The sequence below is a fragment of the Petaurus breviceps genome, unplaced genomic scaffold (genome assembly GCF_028583685.1).
Source record: "Petaurus breviceps papuanus isolate PSGF00001 unplaced genomic scaffold, PetGlider_PUasm1.0 174, whole genome shotgun sequence".
NCBI lineage: Eukaryota > Metazoa > Chordata > Mammalia > Diprotodontia > Petauridae > Petaurus > Petaurus breviceps.
The window spans coordinates 13,352,363-13,366,874 of NW_027185761.1; the positions used below are offsets into that span (position 1 = coordinate 13,352,363).

The following is a 14,512-nucleotide window of genomic DNA, read 5'->3' on the forward strand; positions in this document are numbered from 1 at the left end:
ACACACACACACACACACACACACACACACACACACACACACACACATTCTGCCTGTTAAGCATTAAAGATCCTTAGAAGTTGGGATAACATCCAACAGCTGGAAAACTAGGCAAGGAGTTAATCATCATGTCTCCAGGCCTGCAGGGCCCTGATCTGGGCTAGAAGGAGTTAGTCCCCTTGAACTATCTGAAATTCAGGCCTTCTTGGCTGCTTCAATTCATAATTGTTCTCACTTGGCCAAGAGAATTCTTTATACCTATAAAAGCTACATTCATCTCTCTGTCTCTGTCTCTCTGCCTTTCTCTCTCTGTCTCCCATTCTCTGTCTTATTCTCTCTTTTGTCTCTGTCTCTATCTCACTGGCTCTCTTTGTGTCTGGGTCTCTATCTCTGTGTGTCTGTCTCTCTTTCTCTGCCTCTGTATTTCTTCTCTCTGTCTCTGTCTTTCTATCTCTATCTCACTATCTCTTTCTGTCTGTTTGTATCTCTGTCTGTGTGTCTGTCTCTGTCTCTCTCTGTGTGTATCTGTCTCTGTCAGTCTCAGTCTCTGTCTCTTTCCCTCTCTGTCTCTCTTTCTGTATCTGTCTATCTCGTCTGTCTCTCTGCCTTTCTCTGTCTCTCTCTGTCTCTTTCTCAGCACAAGAGTCAAATCCTATTAGTATGAGCCCTAAGGGGTGGTATGAATTCTGCAATATCCTGGAATTTTCTTGGATTGTACACTTCTGAAATATACAGACCATCCCCTGTGCCTGAATATCTTCTTGTCATCTAGAGACTTTGCACTGTAATGGGATTTAATAATCAATATCTTACTTCTACTTCACACTTTACATTTTTCAAAGCAATTTCAGATGTAACCCAAGAGGGAAAGTGGTACAGAGGGAAGCATGTTTGATATGGAGTCAGAACATTTGTGTTTGTGTCCTGGAGAATCTTAATGTCCCACTCTGTAGAATGGGCACCAGAATACTCAGTCTGTCTCCCTATCTCAAAGGATCCTGTTAAGGACTGAATAAAGTAATGCATGCAAAAGGACGTTGCAAACTGCCTTGTTCTATATCAATGTAAGGAGTTATGTTATAATGTTCTTAATGGGGAAACAGGGACAAGGCAATATGAGGGACTTTTCTCTGGGGTCCCCAAGCAGTATCTACAGACCATCAGAGGACTGAATTCTGATTCTTTAGTCTTTAGTCTTTTTTCTTCTTTATCTTAGTTTTTTGGGTTTGTTGTTTGTTTGTTTTTTTTTTTAGTTTGTGTGTGTATGTGGTTTTTTTTTGTTTTTGTTTTTGTTTTTTGCTTTTTGGAGGGGAGGAAGGTAGGGCAATTAGGGTTAAGTGACTTGTCCAAGGTCACATGGCTAGTAAGTGTTAAATGTCTGAGGCCGGATTTGAACTCAGGTCCTTCTGGCTCCAGGGCTGTTGCTCTATTCACCGTACCACCTAGCCACCCCCTTAGTTTTTTTTTATCTTTAAAAAAAAGGGGTCTGAGCTAGATCAGCAGTTCTTAACCTGTGGTCTATGAAATTAATTAAAATTTTTATTACCATATTTCAGTATTGCTGGTTTCTTTTGTAATATTATGTATTTTAAGCATTTAAAACCACTATTCTTTTCTTAAAATATTTTCATTTTTCCCAATTATATGTAAAAACAATTTTTAACATTCCTTCTTTTTTAAATTTTGAGTTCCAAATTCTCTCCCTCCCTCTTTTCTCCCTGCTTTGAGAAGGCAAATAATTTTATATAGATTAAACATGTGTTGTCATGCAAAGCCTATCTCCATATTAACCACTATTCCGAGAAGGGGTCCCTAGGCTCTACCAAATTGCCCAAGGGGTTTGTGAAACAAAAAGGTAAAAGAACTCTGGACCTGGTAGTCTTAAGATCCCTACCAGTTCTACGTGGCTTCATTAAAGTACATTCATTCAATGGATCCTCAATGAGAAGTTCCATTTAACAGATGGACAAATAAAGGCTTTGATAAATGAAGTGACTTGTCCAGGGTGACACGATCACTTTGGAAAGTGACAAGAGTCCTTTGATTCTTCATACTGCTATACCTATCACCTCTCTATTTCACATGAAGGCAAACTGAGAGCAGAGACCAGCACCATAAAATGTAGAACTTGAAGGGAATTTAGGTTGTGAAGAGGCCATTGAGACCAACTTCCCATTTTACAGATGAAGAGACTGAGGCAAAGAGAGAGGTTAAGTGATTTCCTCAGGATCACACAGTTAGTAGGTGTCTGAGGTGGGATTTGAATGTAGGACTTCCTAACTCAAAGTCCAGCGCTCTATTCACTATACCTTGTTGCCCCTTAACTAGGACCCAGAAGAAGTAAATGTTGATGAAAGAGGGAAGGAGAGAAGTAAAGGTGCAGAGGACAGTTACTGTTTGGGGAGTTTAAGCCTGGGAGGAACTTTACATATAAAATTTATAATTATTATAATAATAATAGCATTTATAAGTCCACCGATCACCTCCTGAAAAAGATCCCAAAAAGAAAATTCCTAGGAATATTATAGCCAGGTTCCAGAATTCCCAGATTAAGGAGAGAATATTATAAGCATCCAGGAAGAAACAATTTGAATATTGTGGAAACACAATCAAGATAACCCAGGATCTGGCAGCTTCTACACTGAGGGATTGAAGGGCTTGGAATATGATATTCCGGAGGTCAAAGGAGCTGGGATTAAAACCAAGGGTCACCTACCCAGAAAAACTGAGTATCATGTTTCAGGGGAAAATATGGTCATTCAGTGGAATAGAGGACTTGCAAGCATTCTTGATGAAAAATCCAGAGTTGAATAGAAAATTTGACATTCAGATACAAGAAGCAAGAGAAGCATGAGAAGGTAAACAGGGAAAGAAATCATAAGGAACTTATCAGAGTTGAACTATTTACATTCCTACATGGAAAAGCGATAATTGTTACTTATGAAACTTTTCTCAGTAGTTGAAGGGATTAGAAAATAATATATATATATATATATATATATATATATATATATGTCTATATATGAGGGTATATGGGCATATGAATAAATATGTGAATGTGTGTATATATGTTTACAGGTATACATAGATAGAGGGCACAGGACCAATTTAACAGGAAGGGATGATACTTAAAAGGTGAGAGATTAATTGAGAAATAATGAGAGAAATTAAGAGGTGAGAGGAATATAATGAGAGGAGATGGGGAGAGACAAATTGGGGTAAACTATCTCATACAAAAGAGGCAAGGGAAAATGGCTACAATGGAGGGGAAGAATAGGAAGGCAAAAGGAAATGGGTCAACCATATTCCCATTAAATTTGGCTTGAGGAGAGAATGAAATACGCACTAAATAGGAGAAATACACACTCCAGGAGAGTAGGGGGGAAGGGGATGAGAGGGGGGATGATGGAAGGGAGGGCAGGCTGTGGGGGAGGGAAGTTGGAAGCACCCACTTTTGAAAAGGAACTGGATCAAAGTAGAGAATAGAATGGGTAGGAGGTGGGATAGGAGGGAGGGAAATATAGTCAGTCTTTTACAATATATCTACTATGTTATTGTTTTTCATTAGCTACACATGTACAACCTATACTGAACTGCTTATCTTCCCAGTAAGGGTGGGTGACAAGGAAGGAAGGGAAGGAATCTGGAATTGAAAGTTTTAAAATCAAATATTCAAATATATATGTGTGTATATATATATACTATTATTAATAACATCTTACATGTAATTGGGAAATAACATATATAGGCACTGAGGCATAGAGATCCACTGGAAAAGTCAAAAGGTGTATGGGAGAAAATATGGGAGAGAGCATATTGGAGGAGGGGATATCTTGTGGGACTGCTATTTTGGGGTGTTGGGTAGGGGAAAAATGGGAAGAAAATTTGTAACTCAAAATCTGGTGGAAACGAATGATGTAAATTGGAAGTTAATAAAGCATTTAAAAAATAATAGCATTTATAGAGCACTTTAAAGTTTGCAAACTTTACATAGATTAATTCATTTGATTCTTACAACAACTCAGTCTTGTCTGACTCTCCGTGACCCCATGGACTGAACTGTCCCATGGGGTTTCTTGACAAAGATACTAGAATGGTTCACCATCTCCTTCTCTAGTGGATTAAGGCAAACAGAGCTTAAATGACTTGCCCAGGGTCACATAGCTAGTAAGTATCTGAGGCTGAATTTGAATTCAGGTTTTCCCTGAATCTAAGCCTGGAGCTCTTCCCACTGAATCATCTGGCTGCCTCTTAAATGAAACAGCCTGAGCGGGTAGAACCATCAGTAGTCATGGAGGTTTCAAAGAGACAAATTTACGTTTGAAATAAGCAAAAACTTCCTAATGGTGAGGGTTAACCCAAAGTGGAATGGGCTATCTCAAAAGGTAGTAAGTTCTCCCACACTGGAAGGCCTTCAAATAAAGAATAGATGCTTATTTGTTGGTATGCTGTAGATATGATTCTTTTTCAAATAGAGGTTGGACTATATTGCCACTGAAGTTCCTTCCAATTCTGAAATGCCATTAATCTTTGATTTTTAAGGGGAGAGAGATGGATAGGGATTGAAGTTGTGATCAGAGGGAAACTCAGAGTTTTGATAAAGAGTGCCAGTCTTGAAGTAAGGAAGATCTGAGTTCAAATCCTGTTTCCAGCATTTATTAAATGTGTGACTCTGGGCAAATCACTTAACCTTTTTCATTCTCAGTTTCCTCATCCTACTTCAAACCTCTCCCCTCCACACAGCTTTTAAATTGATATTGTTAAAGCATAGATTTGACCATGTTACTTCCCTGCTCAAGAAACTCTAATGGCTCCTTCTTGTCTCCATGTTGAAATTAAAAAAAAAAAAATCTAACTGTGTGACCTTGGGCATGTCACTTAACCCCAATTGCCTTACCTTCCCCTCTTCAAAAAAATAAAAAAGAAATTAAAAAAAAAAAAACCTTCCACTTCAAAATGAAAGCCCTTCACAACCTGGTTCCAACCTTCCTTTCCAGGTTTGTTAGAGATTTCTCCCCTTTGCTCACTCTATGTTCTAGCCAGACTGGCCTATTTGCTGCTTCCTGTATTCAATATTCTATCTCTTATCCCCATGATCATTCTCTATGCCTAGAATACACTGCCTTTTCACCTCTGCCTTTTAAAATTCCCTTGCTTCCTTCAAAGCTTAGGACAAACACCACTTCCCACATCAGGCCCAGCCTGATGCCCCTAGTTGCTAGTTCCATCCATCCCCAAAGTCCCTTTTCATATATTTTGCATTTATTTTTCTGGGTATATGCCATTTCTCCCCTGCTAGAATAAAAGCTCCTTGAGGGCAGGGCCTGTTTTATTTTTTTGTTTTGTATCCCCAGTGCTTAACAGTGTGTGGCATATGTTAACTATTTAATAAATGCTTGTGGAATTCACCAACGAAAGCCCAGCTTTGCCACTTGCTAGCAGCATGGACAGCTGATCAATCATTGCTCTTTCTTGGATCCTTATCTTTAAAATGAGGGAGTAGGATGATACCCATTAGTTATAAAGTCCCTTCCAGCTCTGGCACTTGCAAAGCTTAGGAGGTTAGAATTTCCTAAAACCTGCATTTCACACCAGGGAGTTACAGTCATTAATTATTTCAAATACCTCTGGCCAAAGTAAAAAGGTTTTTGCTAGATAATTAACTCTAAGAATAGAACTCCCCATAAAATAGGAGGATAGGGTGTAAAGCCAGAAGAGATTTAGGAGTCAACTAATGTAGACCCCTCCTTTTACAGATGAGAAAACTAAGGCCCAGAGAAATTAAGTGACTTGCCTAAGGTTTCACAGGTAGTTAAGTACCAGTGCTGGGATTTTAAAATAGTCTGAAGCCAATGTTAATGATCTTTTATACAATGCCTACCTATAGGTAAAAATCAATAGGCATATGCATACATATATATGTACACACACACATACACACACACATAAAGGTAGAGAGACCGGTAGGCCAGCCACTTATTTTAGAAATGGAAGTATAAAAGGAGACAAGTCCATCAATCTGCTAATGCTTTGTCACATCTATAGACACTCACTAATCATGATATACTATACATTTGTATCTTGGTTTAATGTTTCTTTCCTATGCTATTACAGATGATATATATGTATGTATGTGTAATATATATGTATACATATTGTGTATATATATGTCTTTAGAGTAAGTTAAAATGAGTTAAAAATAAGATATTTTAAAAGATTATATATACACATATAGATAGATGGGTAGAAAGAAAAGAAGGAAGGAAGGAAGGAAGGAAGGAAGGAAGGAAGGAAGGAAGGAAGGAAGGAAGGAAGGAAGGAAGGAAGGAAGGAAGGAAGGAAGGAGAGAAAGAAAAGAAAGACAGATAACATGTGTACATATAACCAGTCCATTGTGCCTATTGGCCAGGTTATCCACAAATTGGTGGAAAGGACTTGCTTTTAAATGTAAAGAAAAAAGTTGACACTTTGCTTAAAGAAGAATGAAGCTAACCCACAAAGCACAAAGGTATTTTTTGTATAAAAAAATCAAGACTTTTATCTCAATTAGTGATTTCAAAAAGTTAATAAAAATATTAAAAGATAATTTATAAAATAGAGAATGCTTTTGTTGAGAAAAATCCTAAACTTTTTGAGATCTCTTGTTTTTGAACTCATTCCAAAGATGTTTTGATAATTACCATCAGTCTTGCTTAAGCCTTAAATCCAATTTTTCTACACTTGGGCAGATTCTGTCTTCTAATGTGGAAAGGACTCGGTTTCTAAAGAACACTGGCTTTAACATATATTAAATACAAGCAGCAAGAATATTCTCTGGTCATTCCAGGTATGTGTGTTCATTTCTTAGAGGCCAATGTTAAGAGAGACACTGGAAAAGTACAGTATACACAGATGGAGGTATCCAGGATGGTAAAGGGTCTAGAAACTTCTTAAGTAAGCACTAACTATAGGAATTTGGGATGGTTAGCCCAGAGGAAAGAAGACAGGAGGGTCATGATATCTGTTTTCATGTAGGTGAAGGAGTGTCATGTTGAATGGTGTTTAGACTAATACAGAGTGTCCCAAAAGTCTTAGCGTAGTTTTAAATTACTGACCTTTAAAACTGCACTAAGATTTTTGAGACATCTGGTATTGCATTGATCTAGGGGATATGAACTAGGACCAATGCCTGAGGTTAAAGGGAGGCAGAATTTCTTGGCAACAAGAGCTATCCAACAATGGAACTCTTGGTTTCCCAAAGTAATGTTTCCAATGATTATGTTTCAGGGAATGGTATCTATAGAAGAGATTACTGCAGTAGGAGGGACGTCAGACTTATGACCTTCCAACTCTATAATTCTAAAGTATACCAAATGTTTAAATATTTTTTAGTCTTATTTCCACAGTTACCCTTGAGTGAACACTGAGTCTGACTATATCATTAACCTGCTTCCACACCTAAAGAATTTTCCATCCACACCTAAAGAATTTTCCATCCCCACCCCATCCCTAGCCCTTAGGAGGCCCTCCATCCCCCCACCCCCCCCAAAAAACCCCTTCCATTCTTTGAAGTCTGTTCTAGTGGAATGTATGAGGATATTGTAGGAGACTGTGACCCCTCAATGGGCTGAAATGCAGAAGATCCTAACTTTAACTTCCTCCTAAAACTGGAAAAAAAAATTGCATAACCAGGCTAGCTGGGCTCTACCTACTTCTCCTCCGAACTCCAGTTTCTTTAAAAAAATAAAAAAAACAACCCAAAACTCTACTGCCACACACTCAGCTGGAGAGGTAAGGTACTTCTCATGATCACTCCAGTATTTCAGGGTGGCTTGGCTGGACCTAGGATTCTGGTCCTTCTGCTGGAAGGGAGAAAGTGCTACACTTCATAGGCAGCAGGAAAACCTGCTGCCTTTAATAGTGACCTCTCAGTAAATGAGTCTTCCCAGGCAGCCCCAGGGCCCCCAAGAATTAATGCACCTTCCAAAGGCAGACTAGACTTACTGAAAATTAGTAACACCTTGCTGAATAAGCCAGCATAGTTTCTGGCTCCCAGGCAGTCATTTCTGCCTCAGAGTTAGACAGGATCATGAGATTTAGAGCTGAGTGGAAATTCAGAAATGACTTAGCCATCCCCTCAGAGTCATTGAGGCCCAGGGAATGTAGGTAATTTGTCCTACTAAACTCTTAAGTAACAGAGCCACCATTAGAACTGAGACATCTGATTCTAGACTCACTACTCTTTATTCCCTTGTTTCCACCTTTCTTTGTAAATGAAAACCACACTCCTCATCCACCAACAGTAAGGTCAGTAGAACTCTTTTCTCCATGGTGAGGCTGGGGTGAAACTGAAGCATCCACCCTCCCTAAGTTACCAATGATGTCTTTTTTTTCTTTTTGGAGGGCAATTGGGATTAAGTGACTTGCCCAAGGTCACATAGCTAGTTTTTGGGTTGTGTCTGAGGTCGTATTTGAACTCAAGTCCTCCTGACTTCAGGGCCAGTGCTCTATTCACTGCGCCACCTAGCCGCCCCCACCAACGATCTCTTAATTGCCAAAGTTGATGGTCCTTTTTTCCATTTTCATCCTTCTTGACCCATTGCTATTTTGACAGTATTGACCACCCTTTCCTCTCTAGGCTTTTGAAGCACTACTCTTTCCTGATTTTCCTCTTCCCTGTCTGACTACCCCCTTCTCCATCTTCTTTACTGGTCCATCATCCAGATCATGCCTCCTAACATTGGACGTCCCCCCAAACTCTAGCATGGACCCTCTGTTTTTCCTCTCTTGGAGACCTCATCATCTCGCATGGGTTTAATTATCATCTCTATACCAGTTACTCTCATATCGATGTATCCAGTCTCATTTTCCCTCCTAAGTTTTAACCCTCCATCACTAGCTGCTTACGAAACATTTCAAACTGAATATTCCAAAGACATCTCAAACTCAACACGTCAAAAACTGAACTCGTTATTTTTCCCTCCAAACCCATCTCTATTTCTGTCAGACAGTTTCATAACCTATGCATCATCCTGTACCCCTCACTTTTCCGCAGCCCACATCTCTAATCAGTTTCCAAAGTCGAGGTAGAGCTATCGCCACCTCAACAATATCTCTTGCATCCAAACCTCCTCTCTATTCACACAGCTACCACCTTAGTTCAGGCCCTCATTACCTCTTACTTTAATTATTGTAATGGCTTCCTAATTGGTCTTCCTGCCTCAAGCCTCTTCCAATATTGACAATAATGCCCAGATTATTTTCATTAAGTTCATATATGGATGTCATTTTCTTACTCAATAAACTTTAGGGGCTTCCTATGGCCTCTGAGATAAAGTATAAACTCTTCTTGGTATTTTAAATCCTTCACAACTTGGTCCCAACCTATCTTTCCTTCCGTTCTCTTTGGGCGGTGATGTTGTTCAATTGTTTTGGGTCTTTTTGATCCCATCTGGGGTTTTCTTAGCAGAGATACTAGAATACTTTGCCATTTTATTCTCCAGTTCATTTTAAAAATGAGGAAACTGAGGCTTCAATGACTTGCCCAGGGTCAGGAAACTATTAAGTGTCTGAGGTCAGATTTGAATTCATGAAGATGAGTCTTCCTGATTCTAAGTTCAGTGTTCTATCTACTACCTTCACTGGACGTCACTCCTCCTCAGGCACTCTGTAGTCCAGTCAAACTGGTCTTCTCTCTAGACTGCATGTGTGGTACTCTGTCTCCCATCTCTGTGTCCCCATGCCTGGAATGCACTCCCTCTTCACCTCTGCCTCATAGAATCCTTCTCTTCTTCCAAGTAGCAGCTCAATCATCACCTTCTACATGCACATCTCTTCTTGATGCCAGCCGACCCTACCTCCACCCTTCCTTCTCCAAATACCTTGCATTTAACTACTTTGTGTTTATTTGTACTTATTATCTTCATTTTTATTCTACATATACTTATATATGCCCTTGTCTTCTTCCATTCCACTGTGAGTTTTGTGCTGGTGGGGTATACCTTATCTATGATTGAATTGACTCTTCCCCCTTTCCCTGTAAATATTCAATTAGTTCTCTGTATTCATGTAGCTCTGTTTAAAGGCCAAATGTCCCCAAAGGTCAACCTTCTTTGACTCCCCTAGAAATAGACTGAATATAGCAGAGAGGTGATAGACTCATAGGGCAGACTGACATATGTATCTTTTTGGACATGGCCAATGACAGAATCTTTGCTTGACTATACATGTTTGTAAGAGGGATTTGTTATCAATGGGGAGGGGAGGAGGGAGAGAGAGAGAAAGAGAGAGAGAGAATAAAATACAATTTTAAAAAATAAATAGTTTAGATAATTCTCTTCATTTAGGAGGCAACTACATAGCATATTGGTAGAGCACCAGACCAGGAGTCAGGAAGATGTAAGTTCAAATCCAGCTTCAGACACCTATCTGAGCAAGTCACTTTACCCTGTTTGCCTCAGTTTTCTCATCTGTAAAATGAGTTGGAGAAGAAAATGGCAAACCACTACAGTATCCTCACCAACAAAACCTTAAATGAGGTTTAAAAAAAGTTAGATAAAAGTTCACAAAAAGTTAGATACTACTGAAATGAATAAACAACAATAACAATTGTTTTTGTTTGGGGTTCTTAACCTGGAGTCTATGAACTTAAAAAATTTATGATTGCTCTATTTCAGTGGAATTTATTTCCTTTGTAATGCTATGTATTTTCTCTTATACATTTAATCAGTTGCTGAGAGTCTCTAAATTTCACCAGGTGGTCAAAAGGGTTGATAACATGCAAAAAAAAAAATCATAGCCCCTGATACAGATGATAGCAGAAAACCTGTTCATTAGGGTAGAGCAGGAGTAAAGAGAAAGGAGCCAAGGAGAAAGATAAAGAGGGAGAAGTTTTTAGCTGAAAGAGGAGGAGATTTGGACTAGGAAGAGATGAGAACCAGATTGGGGAAACTGCTGCCTCAAATATCCCAACCTAAGCAAATTCTTGCTGCAGAGAACTGGAGTAAGATGGATGAAACCAACAGAGCCAAGGAAGATAAGGGCCTCCAAAGCTGGATTCCTTATCTCTTCTTTTTGCCTGTGCCCGCCAAACTTGTCAATGTTGGTTAATCTCTCTTGGCCTCAATTTCTTCATCAGTAAAATGAGGTATTAGAGTGGATGACCTCTGCAGTACCTTCCAGCCAATGACTCCATTCTATTATCCCTTTAGTTTGCTTTCTCTTAAAGACTTATCACTAAGAGAAGAGCAAGAGATACTGTAGGAGGGAGAGAGGTGAGGAGAAGTTAAATTTCTGAGACTATAATCCCTGTGTACTAGCTATAAAAGCAGGAATCAAAGTAATTCAAAAATATTCGACCAAGAGCCATTCCCCAAGTAGATAAGAAGGCAAAGGATTTGAATGATCTTCAAAAGGAGAATCATCAACAATCAACAACCATATAAAAGATTGTTTGAAATCATGAGAAATATAAATGAAAATAACTCTAAACTTTCATCTCATACCCAGAAAATTGGCAAAGATGGAAAAAATGGAAATTGTCAATGCCGGAACATCTATGAGAAGATGAGCACACTAAACACAATTGGCAGAGTTGTCAATCAGCTAAACGGTTCTGGAAAACAATTTGGAATTATGTAAGAAAAGCTAATAAAATTTCCATACCCTCTGACCTAGAGATTCTGCAGCTGGGCATAGAAGCCAAGACAGCCAAAGACAGAAAGTTCCAATTTGGGACAAAATATTCAGAGCAGAATTTTTATGGTAGCCAAACAAACCAAAAAATAAAAAAAAGATTCTCCATCGCCTAGGGAATTGCTGAATAAATATAACAGAATATTATTGTGCTATAAGAAACAACACAAGGAAGTCATAGAAACATGGAAAAATTTGTTTGAACTGATGCAGAGTGAATTATACAGAACCTCGAAAACAGCAGAAACAACGACTATAGCCATGTCCAAATCCAGACTGGATCATTGGACCTGGAATACTAGGGAGAGGGAGAGGGAGAGAGAGAGAGAGAGAGAGAGAGAGAGAAATGAAACTCTCCCTCTTCCTTGAAGGGTCTTGTACTCTGCATGTACAATGTTGCATATATTATCTGATGGATCATTGTGTCATGCTGGTTTTCTTTTATTTTTCTTTAGTACAAGGCAAAGCTTACTGAGTAGAGATATATTTGGAAATATCATGTAAAAACAAGAAGTAGCATAAAACTATTTTTTTAAGTTAGGAACCAGCTATGCCTGCCACAGAGATTCAGAGCTTTGAATTCTGGGCCTATGAATAAATTCTGAAGTCTCTGAAGATTCATGATTCTTATTCCGCTGCTAATAGAGAATGTAAGCTTAATGCTTAAGGCCATTGATTGTTGCTTGACTAAAATTTTTCAAAACCATCAGAGTTAGTGGTAGTTAACTGCCTACCTCTGACTTTAAACACACACAACATTTTTACTCCCCTCTGGTTACTAAGGGGTTAAAGCTACAGAATTACCGCCCCCCCAACTTCTATGGTGAAATTTAGAGCCCCCCACTCTTGCCCCCCTTTTCATTTTTAAAACAAGCTCAGCTCTGAGTTAGTTATTTTCTTAAAGAGAATGAGGTCATGCGAACTCATAGAAACACGATCTCTCTGCTAGAGGGTCCAGCTTTTTCCCTTTTTCCCCTCCTTCAAACACATAAAACAAACTGCTTGGGTGAGAGTTGAACCTGAAGATAGTGTATCTAAGTACATTACCCAAGTGAACACACACCAAATTACGAAGATTAATTTCCATTATTTTTAATCAGCCTTAGAGAATAGAAAATATTGCTTTTGGCTGGGGTGAGGTTTCTGGCATTTTTCTTTCCCAGTCATTCATAACTCCTCTAAAAAAAATGAGACATTCATCAGTGAGGAAAAGAGACAAAAGCCATTCCTCCAGGATGGGCGAGCAGTTTCCATGGGAGATCAAAGTAAAGCAACATGAATGGAGGAAATCCAAGTGCAAAGGCTGTCAGGAGACCTCGGGCTCTAACTTGGCATTTCCCCAGAGACTTGCGTCTACACCTATCCAGAGATGAGCCACAGAGACCCGCCAGGCAGCAGGATGCTTGTCGGAGGAGCACTGGGATGACAAAAGTGAAAGGTGCTTACCATGGTGGCAATGACTGGAATTTATCTTTCAGTTCCCCTAGTCAGCATTTCAGAATGGGCTTCCTTCCCTACAAAATACCAGCATAAGTGATAAAGATTCAGCCTCTTATTTCATTGGTAGAGGGACCTCCCAGGTGAGGAAATTCCCTCTACCGATACAGGTCTGCACATGCTTAGAGAGCTGCCCAGAGCACTGAGATGGGAAATGACTTGCCTAGGATCACTTGTCAGTTTAAGTCAGAGGTAAGACATGAACCCAGGCCTCCCTAATCTAATCTTCCATTTGGGAGATGTAATGTCTTGTGTGAAAAATTGCAAAGAAACCAGTGTCACTGGATAGAAATGTACATGGGAAAGTAAGGAGTAAGAAAACTAGAAAATAGGAGGAGACTGGGTTACAAAGAGAGTTTGTTTCTTATGCTAAATCTAAATTTGCCTTTCTACCACTTCCATCCATTGCTCCCATCCATTCTACCCTCTGGGGACACAGACCTCTGACTACTCAGTAGGTAGGATTAGAGATGGAGCCAAAGCCATGTGGAGTCCACCATGTGAGAACCACCAAGTGAGGTCCACTATGTAAGGTCCACCACGTGGCATAACGTCTACCATGTTAGGTCCAATGCAACAAACACTGGGGCACGGTGGGGAGTAGGGGAAAGGGGGGACAGGAATGGCAGTTGGTCTATCCAGATTTAAATAGAGTGAGTCCCCCAAGGTTACTGATTAGGCTGTGTCTGGGAATCTGTTCTTTTTTATCTTTGTATGCCCAGCCCTAGCACAGTGTTCTGTATGTCAGAGTTGCCTAATAAATATTTATTGACCTAAGCTGGAAGTTATCAGAATTTGAGGATTAAGGCAATTAACTTTCTAATCAGAACAGTTTATCCATGAGTGAGATGAGTAGCCCAGGATAAAGTAACTCAGGTCAGGTTGTCTCCATTTTCATTGTTACCTCCTCAGAGGCTGATAGCAGGTTAATGAGCTACCTACCCTTCCAGGTATATTCTCATGGGAGCCCCAGGCGTTTGTAACCTAGGAACTTGTTTGTCTGAAATTTTGATAACGGTATTCCAATATAATTGGTGCCCTTTGTAAGTTGACATGTTTTTATTTTATGGATGTAAGAACTTTATTCTGAGAAAGGCACCAACTAGACCATTAAAGGGGTCCATGACCACCCTTCCATCCCTGCCAAAAAAGGAGCCACTGGACTAGCCAAGCCCCTCCCTGCTCCAGATCTTAGTGTCTGAAGAGACATCCTTCAGTCCTGAGAAGAAAGAGCTAGCCTGAGATGGATACTCCATCACTCCTTATTCTTCAGTGCTTTAATCATGTCTGACACTTTGTGATGCCATGGACCATAGTATAATGATACTGTCCATGGGGTTTT

General features: G+C 39.5%; 1 protein-coding gene across 6 annotated transcripts in view; it reads right to left on the reverse strand.

Moving 5' to 3' along the window:
- FBLN2 (fibulin 2) overlaps nucleotides 1-14,512 on the reverse strand; it is a 211,105-nt gene that overhangs the window by 146,059 nt on the left and 50,534 nt on the right. For 2 of the 6 annotated variants that reach the window (XM_069083769.1, XM_069083767.1), the window contains exon 3: nucleotides 13,120-13,187. The exons of the other annotated variants lie outside the window; for them this stretch is intronic. The gene's annotated coding sequence lies outside the window, so the exon portion shown is untranslated. The remainder of the gene's footprint in view (nucleotides 1-13,119; nucleotides 13,188-14,512) is intronic. 6 annotated transcript variants of the gene reach the window in all.